A 12,633-nucleotide genomic window follows, 5' to 3' on the forward strand; every position below is an offset into this window, starting at 1 on the left:
GAGTTTGTATCCCAACGATTTGAATGATGTAGTGGAAAATGTATAACAACTTTATATAAAAATAAGGGGAAAGGAGGAAAAAATAAATAAATACATTTTAAGACGGTTGAATTTTATTTAACTTATAATAAGTTTTAAAACAAAAAATATTTGTACATAATATTCAATAATTCTGATGTTTGATATTTTTGTTGTTATTGCTGTGTAATTCTTAGTTTTTTTTTACAAGTGAATCCTATGTAATGTGATTAGAGGCAGGTGGGCATGGTTATCTGTTCAGGATGTCTCCAGCTTGAAATGAGAGATTAGTCTTCATATAAGCATGCCTCTTCATGAAGTTAGATGTATACATCTTTTTTCTCTCAATTATACCTGAAGAAGACTGAAGGATAAAACATTCGAGCCGAACCGTGTTGTATAATTAACCATATTTTAATGTACAAATAAAATATCTCCTTATTTGTATATTGGTCTAGTCATATGACCGAAAATCATCCAATATGTTCCACCATTGGTAGCAGGAGCACCGCAAGACTGGTAATTGCCTTTGGAACTAAAAGAATTTAAAGGAAGCCAACACATTCGGCTATAACTATATTGAAGATAGACATATGAACACACAGAGAGAAGTACTACATAGGTAAGGATGGTTGACCTCGGGGAGATCAACATCCAACACCGCGGAGACACCATCACGTGTTTCTCAACGCAGTGACACTAGAACAAGGCCCCCTAGGAAAATATGCAAAACAAGAATGCCGCGAAGACACAATCACATGTTTCTCAACGCTAGCAGGAAACTAGCTAGGTCTTTCACCGGGAAGGAACAACCACGGGAAGGGCAGTCTCCAGTCAAGGAAACTGCCTATACCAAAACATAGTATCCACCCACAGACAGCTTTTTTGGGGTATTTGCCCCTCATCAGTGTGGAGCAGGAAACTGGCTAGTGGGAGCAATGCCAAGTAGAAAACTACATAGGTAGGGATGGTTGACCTTGAGGAGATCAACATCCAACACCACGGAGACACCATGTTACACCTTGTGGCTCCTCTGTTGCAAGGAATGATGTGGTCTCCCATTCCTTGCCTGCCACGAGCCCTCCTGCTCAGCAGCGCCGAAGGTCTAAGAGACTACGCAATGTGCAGAGGATAGCTGCTCAGGGAAGCAGCAAGAGTTCCGTTATCCCTACACATTGTGAAACCGCGGATCCCACTTCTATGTCCCAGAGGCGGGAGGTGCGCCTGTGCACCACATGGCATGTTCTGATTCGCCCACTGACGTCACATGGCTTGATGATGCGCCGCAAGCCGATTGCTTTGATATCAGTGAGGCTGATGACGTGGTGAACCCTGACTGGCCTGGCTGGGACGTCGTGGATTCTGATTGGGCCAAGTCCGTCGTCACTGCCTCGCGCCCGCCTTTGGATGGAGCTGCGCCTCCTTTAAAGCTCCGCTTGCCAATATGGCGGCGCGCAACCGTTCTTTATTTTTAGATGACTGGCAGTGTGCTGCTACGCCACTGTTCAGTCATTTTGTCTACTTGTGGGCTTTGCCCTTACTGCCCAGGCAGTGCCTTGTTTGCAGGCCGTGTTCCTGCCCTCGGTGAGCTCCTCGGGACTCCCCCGGGCTCATCTTGTTATTGAAGCACACGTGCGTGGGCACCGCTGTGCTGCCCTCGTGCCACGTTTCCGTGACTTCCGTTTGGGCACACGTGTGTGGGCACCACTGTGCTTCATCTCGCAACAAGTACACCGAGCTGTGAGCCCCGTTCCATACAACCCACCCGGGTTAGGGCGAGCCGGTGTATGCAGATCGCCTGTGACGTAGCAGACGATCGTCAGCAGCAACCCGCTCACTCTTCAACCGTAGCAGCGGTTCCCTACACCGCACAGTGGACCTTGACCGGCGGAAGCTGTCTCTATACCATCTTAGCACGCTTCCCCGGGTCCCCCCTGTAACATTACGGTCGCGCACCAAAGGTCTGGCTATGGCTGAAGAGCAGCAGCAGTTGCTGCGTTATGTGCAGCAGTTAGTCACGGTTGGCAGCAGTGGAGCAGTCCTCCTCCAATAAGGCTGCTCTGTCGACAGTCGCTACCCAGGCGGCTACTCAGGCGGTGGCATTGGGCGGAGGGTCACCTCACCTTGCGCTTCCAGAGCGCTTTATCGGGGACAGCTCCGAGTGCCGTGGTTTTATAAATCAGGTTACCACCTACTTGGAGCTATCTGCGACTCATTACGCTACTGAGAGGGCGAAGGTAGCCTTTGTTCAGTCCCTGCACACAGGGAAAGCGCGGAAGTGGTCCACGCCGTTGTGGGAGCGCGATGATCGGGTGAATAACCTTGCGGCTTATCTTGGGGCCATGAGAATGGTGTTCCTCGGGCCTCAAGTCACCCATGATTCCGCGCTGCGGGTCCTACGACTTCGGCAAGGGTCCGCTTCGGTCAGGAACTTTGCGGTGCACTTCAGGACACTCGCCACAGAGCTGGACTGGCCGGATAAGGTCCTGGTCCCTGTGTTCTGGGAGGGCCTGGCGAGGTTCGTCAAAGACGCACTGGCCACGCGTGAGGTGCCTGCCACCTTGGAGGCCTTGATTCAAGTTGCTTCTCGCATAGATATCCGCCAGGCAGAGCGGAAGCTTGAGGTCTCTTCGGCACCCACGTCTACCTGGCCTAAAAGGCGTCTGGCCCCTACCTTCCACCGGACAAGTCTTCCAGCCAGCTCTGTAGACGATTCCGTGGAGTCAATGGAGGTGTCCAAAGCGGCTTTCTCTACCTCAGGTCCTCGGCCTTCTGTCATCTGCTTTTCCTGTGGGCAGAGGGGACACATAGCTATCCGATGAAAAGACAGCGTCTAGTTTCCATCAGAGGGGGGACTCCAGACGCTGCGTCTCCCTCTAGGTTGACCATCAGCACCCAGTTGCAATTCGGCAGCACTGCCTTTTCTGCCCTGGCTTGCTTGGACTCTGGCGCTGATGGCAACTTCATTTCGACCTCCCTGGCAACTCAGTACTCTGTACCCTTGGTTCTGTTGACTAAACCAATTAGGATCCGGGTAGTCAACGGGTCCCTGCTTGTCGATCCCATTACCCAGATCACCATCCCTCTCAGGATGGACGTACCACCAGGACACCATGAGCAGGTGTCCTTACTGGTGATTCCCGAGGGGACGGATGAGATCTTACTGGGACTTCCCTGGTTGAGACAGCATGCTCCTATGCTCAACTGGGCAACAGGGGAGATCTCGTCCTGGGCAGGGTCCTGTAGAGAGTAGAGTTGAGCGCGGTTCGCGGTTCGTGGTTCTCCAGTTTGCGGTTCGAGTGATTTTGGGGGCTGTTCTAGATCGAACTAGAACTCGAGCTTTTTGCTAAAGCTCGATAGTTCTAGTTACGTTCGAGAACGGTTCTAGCAGGAAAAAGCCAAACTAATTATTAGCTGGCTTTCCGCTGTAATAGTGTAAGTCACTCTGTGACTCACACTATTATGAAATTTCAGCGTATACTGTGCGGGAACAGCGCATTCAGATCACTGCTGTTGGGATAATGGCGATCGCCATTTTTTTTTTTCCTTGTCTTCCTTCCCTAAGCGCGCGCGTGTAGTGGGGCGGGCCAGCATGTCAGCCAATCCCAGACACACACACAGCTAAGTTGACTTTTAGCCAGAGAAGCAACGGCATGTGTTATAGGATCTCCATGTCAAATGTCCCTGCATTATAAATACAGGCATCTGCCCATCTGGATGCCATTATCTGCCTTCTGCGTCTGGGTGTCAGTCACTGCTGGCGTAGCTCCTGTCTCCGATACTGCTGTGTACGCTCTACACACAGCGCTATACAGAATAGGGATAGAAGTTTCTATTAGTCCTTGTAAGGGCTAATACCAGCAGGGTCAGAGCCATAGGTGACAGTCAGGTCCGTGAAAACAGTTTTAACAGCTACACAAGATAACAGCGTCTGTGTAGCTAAGGTCAGGGATTTCCTCGCTGCATTTCCCCATTAGGAGGGATAGAAAGTGAGGCTTCCTTTCGTCTACCCAGACCCACAACCCTGCCACTGTACTCTCCTGCCCTTTGCACACTCAAGCTCATTGTTACTAAGCCATTATACTAGCAAACACTGAGGAAACTTAGTGGCATCCTAAAAGTGGCTGTTGGACTTCCATTAGTATCCCACTGGTGCAAATCTATTTGCAGCACCTCTGCATTGCACACTCAAACTCATTGTTACTAAGCCATTATACTAGCAAACACTGAGGAAACTTAATGGCATCCTAAAAGTGGCTGTTGGACTTCCATTACTGTCCCACTGGTGCAAATCTATTTGCAGCACCTCTGCATTGTACACTCAAACTCATTGTTACTAAGCCATTATACTAGCAAACACTGAGGAAACTTAGTGGCATCCTAAAAGTGGCTGTTGGACTTCCATTACTGTCCCACTGGTGTAAATCTATTTGCAGCACCTCTGCATTGCACACTCAAACTCATTGTTACTAAGCCATTATACTAGCAAACTATGCTGCCAGTTTAAGGGCCGTAGTTGCATTGTCAGGGATAGTTATTGTTGTTTATTCTGCTGTTAATAAAGCTAGATCACCGCTGCTATCTACACCACCTCTCAATTTTTACTACCACATTTTAAGTGCACAATCTTGTCACAATCAAAATTAGTGGCAAAATGACAGATGCTGGTGGAAAGGGGAAGAGGCGTGTTGGAAAAGGAAAAAAAGGGTTTGTCCGTGGGGAAGGTGGCAAAGCTCCATTAACATCTGCTGAAGATAGACCATCTTCCAGCAAAAGTAAGATGTCTACTACTTACCGTGGACAATCCGATGTGCTCCCTTTTTTACGGACACAAACAACTGGAACAAAGGTAGATGATGGCCAAAAAAGGAAAATGCTTGAATGGATCTCAAGTGGTCCAATAAGTGCCCTCTCCGCCACCTCAACTACCGCATCCAAAAAACACCAGTCATCGGAGTTGTCATCCCAATCAAACTTGCTTTCTACCAGCTCTGAAGTCTCCATCCGCCCTGCACAGTATGGTGGAACTGAGATGGCTGAGTCTGCAGAGCTGTTCAGTCACACTATAGCCTGGGAATCAGAGGTCTGCTCCCAAGCTACAGTGAGTACAGACCAGGAAATGGTCTGCAGTGATGCCCAGAACCTTTGTGACTCTGATTCAGGCCGTGAGGACCAAGTTTCTGAGCATAATGTTGACCCTTTTTCACAAACTGTAACACCTGTTGTTATAGACAATGAGGAACATACTGATGATGATAGAAGAAAGCAGTGGAAAAATCCAGCTGGACTCCAAAGGGATAAATAAAAATGCTTCTTTATTTATATCAATTCGATTAAAAATATATATCCATTTCTCAAGTAAAGACACCGGCTTGTTCACACTGATGCATGGCAGATGTATACTACTACGCGTTTCGGCGGAACGCCTTCCTCAGGTCAATGAGGAACATACTGATGATGATGAGACGCAGATACCAGATTGGGATGACAACTTAAATATTCTGTCAGGGCAAGAAGAGGCTCGGTCTGAGGGTGAGGGGAGTGCAAACACAACAATTGATGAGGAATTTCTAGATCCCACCTACTGTCAACCAACAGTCAGGCACTCGAGGAGGTCAACAGAGGCGGTGGAGGAGGATGCAACTGACGACGAAGTTACCTTGCGCCTTCCTGGACAGAGGATGAGTACTGGTAGCACGTCTACAACTGCATCCTCAGCCACCACTCTGCCTCTGAGCATTAGTCGGGGTGGATCAGCAGGTCGCATGCCCTCTAAGCCTTGCCTAGCCTGGTCCTTTTTTGACATAGCAAAAGATCGCCCAATTTATGTGATCTGTAAAATTTGTTGTGATTCTGTTAGTAGAGGGCAAAACCTTAGCAGTTTGACAACTTCTTCCATGAATCGTCACATGAATAAATATCATATGTCCCAGTGGGAAGCTCACCGTGCTGCAATGCTGCCTAGCGGAGCGAACCATCCACCGCCTGCCCCTTCCAGTGCATCCGCGCGCTCTTCATTTTCTAGGACTGTGGGGACAGCTGTCACACCTGGTTTTCCACGCACAACTTCCACCACTGTAACCGCAACAGGCAGTTTGCTTGGTAGGTCGTCAGTTGGTTTGGAAGGGGAAACAAGTGCGTGTGTACAGCTCTCTCAGACATCGATAGCACCAACGTTGGATGAAGGCAACATCATGTCTACTCCTGCACTTTCCTCACAAACCTGCATTTTTCCAGGGACACCCTACTCAACACCGTCTACACACAGCAGCCAGATCTCTGTCCCTCAGATGTGGACAAATAAAAGGCCATTTCCTGCGACCCATGACAAAGCTAAGAGGTTGACTTTATCCCTCTGTAAGCTCTTGGCTACCGAAATGCTGCCTTTCCGCCTGGTGGACACACAGGATTTTAGAGACCTTATGTCTGTCGCTGTGCCCCAGTACCAGATGCCCAGTCGCCACTACTTCTCTAAGAAAGGTGTGCCTGCGCTACACCAGCATGTCGCACACAACATCACCGCTTCCTTGAGAAACTCTGTGTGTGAACGGGTGCATTTCACCTCCGATACTTGGACCAGTAAGCATGGACAGGGACGTTACATGTCGCTGACTGCGCACTGGGTAACTATGGTGATAGATGGTGAAGGGTCTGCTGCACAAGTCTTGCTCTCCCCACGACTTGTGTGTCAATCCTCTGTCTGTCCAAGTTCCGCCACTGCTTCTGCCTCCTCCACCTCATCTGGGTCCTCCACCTCCGCCCCAAGCCTGCCTGGTCAGGCCACCAGCGTTCTAACAGCACAGAAGGAATCACGCACCCCTCATTACTATGCTGGCAGCAGAGCGCAATGGCATCAGGCGGTCTTTAGTTTGAAATGTCTTGGAAATAAGAGTCACACAGCAGCTGAGTTGTGGGCAGCTCTGGAGACTGAGTTTAATAAATGGTTGTCTCCACTCAACCTGCACCCTGGTAAGGCCGTGTGTGACAATGCTGCAAACCTGGGTGCGGCCCTTCGCCTGGCCAAGGTGACACACGTGCCTTGTATGGCTCACGTGTTGAACCTTGTTGTCCAGCAATTTTTAACACACTATCCCCGCCTAGATGGCCTTCTGAACAGGGCACGAAAACTGTCTGCTCACTTCCGCCGTTCAACCACCGCTGCTGAGTGACTTGCATCGCTCCAGAAGTCTTTCGGCCTCCCGGTTCATCGCCTGAAATGCGATGTGCCGACACGCTGGAATTCGACTCTCCACATGTTACAGCGACTGTGGCAGCACCGCCGAGCCCTGGTGTAATACGTCATGACGTATAGCCTGGGCCAACGAGATGCAGATCACAGCAGATCACCCTGATGGAGTGGTCTCAGATCAAGGACCTATGCACCCTTCTGCACAGTTTCGACATGGCGATGAATATGTTTAGCGCAGACAATGCCATTATCAGCATGACAATTCCAGTCATTTACATGCTGGAGCACACGATAAACACTATTCGGAGTCAGGGGGTGGGACAACAGGAAGGGGAGGAACTACAGTAGGATTCATATGCGCAAGACACAACAACATCACCAAGGTCCAGACTTTCATCATCACCAACGCGGCAGGCATGGGACCATGGGGGACAGGGATCAACAAGGGCGCATGGTAGCAGGCGAAATGTTGAGGAAGGTGCAGGAGAACATGAAGAAATGGAGGACGAACTGTCCATGGACATGGAAGACTCAGCGGATGAGGGAGACCTTGGTCAAATTTCAGTTGAAAGAGGTTGGGGGGAGATGTCAGAGGAAGAAAGAACGGTTAGCACCTCTATGCCACAAACACAGCGTGGACTTGGTCCGCATCGCTGCGCAAGACACATGAGTGCCTTTTTGCTGCACTACCTCCAACATGACCCTCGTATTGTCAAAATTAGAAGTGATGATGACTACTGGCTTGCCACACTATTAGATCCCCGGTACAAGTCCAAATTTTGTGACATAATTCCAGCCATAGAAAGGGACGCACGTATGCAGGAGTATCAGCAGAAGCTGTTACTCGATCTTAGCTCTGCTTTTCCACCAAACAACCGTGCAGGTGCAGGGAGTGAATCTCCCAGTTGTAACTTGACAAACATGGGACGATCTCGTCATCTTCAACAGTCTACCCGTACCAGTAGCACCGTATCTGGTGCTGGTAACAGCAATTTTATTGAATCTTTTCATAATTTTTTTAGACCCTCCTTTGCAAGGCCACCAGAGACAACAAGTCTGACACATAGTCAACGGCTGGAGAGGATGATACAGGAGTATCTCCAAATGAACATCGATGCCATGACTTTGCAAATGGAGCCTTGCTCATTTTGGGCTTCAAATCTTGAAAAATGGCCAGAGCTCTCCACTTACGCCTTGGAGATTTTGTCGTGTCCAGCTGCCAGCGTTGTCTCTGAACATGTCTTCAGTGCTGCTGGGTGTGTGCTGACAGATAAGTGCACGCGTCTGTCCAGTGACAATGTGGACAGACTAACGTTCATCAAAATGAACAAGTCATGGATTCACAAGGAATTTACTACCCCGGTGTCATCCTGGGGAGAGTAAATGCTTGTGTATTTTGAATGTGCTTGATGCAAATCTAGCTGTGAAGTGTACAACTAGGGCACAAGTGCTGCCACTGATGGGGTGTCTGTGTGGCCCAATTTTTTGAAAAAAGGGAGACTCTTCTTGGAGTAACCCTTGCTGTGTTTTTAAAAATGATCCAAGATGCACAGCGCTGGGATCAGGAAAGACTTTGCTACCTACCCCGGTGTCATCCTGGGGACGGTTAAGTATGGTGTATTTTTGAATGTGCTTGATGCAAATCTAGCTGTGAAGTGTACAACTGGGGCACAAGTGCTGCCACTGAAGGGGTGGGTGTGTGTGTGGCCCAATTTTTGGAAAAAAGGGAGACTCCGCTTGGAGTAACCCTTGCTTACATTGTTTTTAAAAATGATCCAAGATGCACAGAGCTGGGATCAGGAAACACTTTGCTACCTACCCCAGTGTCATCCTGGGGACGGTTAAGTATGGTGTATTTTTGAATGTGCTTGATGCAAATCTAGCTGTGAAGTGTACAACTGGGGCACAAGTGCTGCCACTGAAGGGGTGGGTGTGTGTGTGGCCCAATTTTTGGAAAAAAAGGAGACTCCGCTTGGAGTCACCTTGCGGTGTTTTTTTCATGATTTTAGAAGGGTGTGCCATGCCTATATCTGTGTCTCCTCCTCTTTTTCCTTGTCCAGCTCTTTTGTTTTCGCATGAGTATATGTCCTTGTCACTTTCCCATTTGTTTGTGTTGTGTTGTCAGTTGTTTGTCACCTTTTGGACACCTTTGAGGGTGTTTTCTAGGTGTTTTTATGTGTTTGTGATTGCCACCCATTGTTTCCTATGCGGTTCGAGTGGTTCGCCGAACTGGTTCACCGAGCCGAACTCGAACGAGACCTCCGTTCGGCGAACCGAACTCGAGCCGAACCGCGACCGGTTCGCTCATCTCTAGTAGAGAGCACCTCATTCCCACCGAACCACCCACTACCATTAGGTTGGTTGGGCCCTCGGGGGATAGAGGGGGTTTGGATTTACCGGCACCTTATGAGGCCTACAGGGACATTTTCTCCAAGAGGGCCGCAGATACTCTCCCCCCCCACCGGCCATACAATTGCCGAATAGACCTGAAGCCAGGCTCCGAGCCCCCTAGGGGCAGAGTGTATCCACTCTCTGCTCCAGAGACGGAGGCTATGTCCAAATATATCCAGGACAGCCTGGCGAAAGGCTTTATTCACAAGTCTGTATCACCGGCCGGTGCGGGGTTCTTTTTTGTGCAGAAAAAGGAAGGGGATCTGCGCCCCTGTATTGACTACAGGGGATTAAATGCAATCACGATTAAGAACAAATACCCGTTGCCCCTCATTACGGAGTTGTTTGATCGATTCCGAGGGGCAAAGGTCTTCACGAAGCTGGACCAACGGGGGGCATACAATCTAGTGCGACTCCGAGAGGGCGATGAGTGGAAGACCACCTTCAACACCAGGGACGGTCACTACAAGTATCTCGTAAGGCCCTTCAGACTCTGCAATGCCCCCGCAGTGTTCCAAGACTTCGTGAATGACATTTTCCGGGATTTGTGTGGTTGCATACCTGGATGACATCCTCATTTTCTCCCCCGATCTTGCCACCCATCGGAGGGATGTCATCCGGGTACTCAAGAGGCTCCACGCCCATTCTTTATATGCCAAGCTGGAGAAGTGTGTCTTTGAGCGTGAATCCTTGCCGTTCCTGGGATATATCGTGTCCAGTCAGGGGTTAGCAATGGATCTGGGGAAGTTGGAGACATTGATGAACTGGCCTGAGCCCCGCTCGCTGAAGGAGATCCAGCGATTCTTGGGGTTCATCAATTATTATCGCCAGTTCATATCCAACTTCTCGACGGTGGCAGCACCCATCATTGCCCTTACCCGCAAGGGCGCTAATCCCAAAACGTGGACACGGGAGACGGTAGAGGTTTTTCACGCTCTGAAGACCCACTTCTCCAGAGCTCCCATCCTCCGTCGTCCAGATGTCTCCAAACCCTTCCTACTTGAGGTAGACGCCTCTTCGGTCGGTGCAGGCGCAGTCCTGTATCAGAAAACCGAACGAGGAAGGAAACATCCGTGCTTCTTTTTCTCAAAAACCTTCTCTCCAGCTGAGAGGAACTACTCCATAGGGGATAGGGAGTTACTGGCGATGAAGTTAGCATTCCAGGAGTGGCGGCATCTCCTGGAGGGTGCGAAATATCCGTTTGAGGCTCGTTGGTCCCTGTTCTTCTCCCGCTTCTGCTTTATTATCCGCCACGTGGCCAGTGAAAAGAACGTATGGGCCGACGCCTTATCACGTTGTATGGTCGTTCTGGAGGAAGAAGAAGACGAGCCCCATCTTATATTACCCCCAGACAGCTTGAGGATGGTCACCCCCACTTCTCTCGATCAGGTGCCACCTGGCAAGACCCTCGTTCCCCCTGAGCTACGGAACGAGGTGCTATCGTGGGCCCATGCCTCCAAGGTCGGGGGTCACTTCGTGGTCAAGAGGACCATAGACCTAGTAGCCAGGCATTATTGGTGGCCGAGATTAGCCCAGGACATGCAGGAGTATGTGGGAGCCTGTATGTCGTGTGCGCAGAATAAGCCGTCCCGGCAGAGACCTGCGGGTCTTCTTCACCCACTGCCGGTGGCGGATCGTCCCTGGGAAGTGGTGAGGATGGACATCCTGGTAGATCTGCCCAAGTCAGCAGGGCACAAGGTCATGTGGGTCATCACTGATCACTTTTCCAAGATGGTCCACTTGGTGCCTCTCCCGCAACTCCCGATGTCACATATCCTCGCCACCTTGTTCATTCGGCATGTATTTCGGCTGCACGGCATGCCTGACAAGGTGGTGAGTGACCGGGGTCCCCAGTTCGCGTCTCGCTTCTGGAGGGAACTCTGTAAGCTCTTGCAGATAGAGCTCAACATCTCCTCCGCATACCATCCCGAAACCAATGGACTGGTGGAGAGGACCAATCAGACCCTGGTAATCTACCTCCGCCACTTCATCTCCGCGCACCACGACAACTGGGCTAACCTCCTTCCTTGGGCCGAATTGGCCATCAATAATGCGGTCCACGAGTCCTCTGGCCAGACCCCGTTCCTGCTTAACAACAGACAACATCCCAGACTTCTGGTCCCGATGCCCATTACGTCACCCGATCCTAGAGTGGAGGATTGGGCGACCGAGGCCCGGGAGATTTGGGATAACACTCAGGAGGCTCTTAAGAGGGCCAAAGACTGGATGGTGACGACGGCCGATGCGCACCGCCGCCCTGCACCATCTTTCGCCCCTGGTGACCTAGTGTGGCTGTCCCCCTCCATGTAGAGGCAGCCAAATTCGCCCCTAGGTACCTGGGGCCGTTTAAAGTCTTACAGAAGGTAAACCAGGTGGCATACCGGCTCCAGCTCCCTCCACGCTGGTCTATAGCCAATACCTTTCACGTGTCCCTTCTGAAACCCGTACGACTTAATAAATTCTCGGGGTCCCTACCGGCTCAATCCGACTCCTCGTCCGACGACCCTGAGGTAAAGGAGCTTGTAGGGACAAAACTCATACGGGGCAGGACGTACTACCTCATGGAGTGGGCTGGTCGTGGCCCAGAGCATAGGTCCTGGGAACTGGAGGATCATATCCGTGCCCCGGGTATGGTAGCGGCCTTCCAGCACAGGCAGGAGGGAGGCCCTAGACAGGGGAGGTAATGTTACACCTCGTGGCTCCTCTGTTGCAAGGAATGATGTGGTCTCCCATTCCTTACCTGCCACGAGCCCTTTTGCTCAGCAGCGCCGAAGGTCTATGAGACTACGCAATGTGCAGAAGATAGCTGCTCAGGGAAGCAGCAAGAGTTCCGTTATCCCTGCACATTGTAAAACCGCGGATCCCGCTTCTATGTCCCAGAGGCGGGAAGGTGCGCCTGTGCACCACGTAGCATGTTCTGATTCGTACACTGATGTCACATGGCTTGATGACGCGCCGCAAGCTGATTGCTTTGACATCAGTGAGGCTGATGACGTGGTGAACCCTGACTGGCTGGGCTGGGACGTCGTGGACTC

Source organism: Anomaloglossus baeobatrachus, chromosome 5 (assembly GCF_048569485.1).
Source record: "Anomaloglossus baeobatrachus isolate aAnoBae1 chromosome 5, aAnoBae1.hap1, whole genome shotgun sequence".
Taxonomy (NCBI): Eukaryota; Metazoa; Chordata; class Amphibia; order Anura; family Aromobatidae; genus Anomaloglossus; species Anomaloglossus baeobatrachus.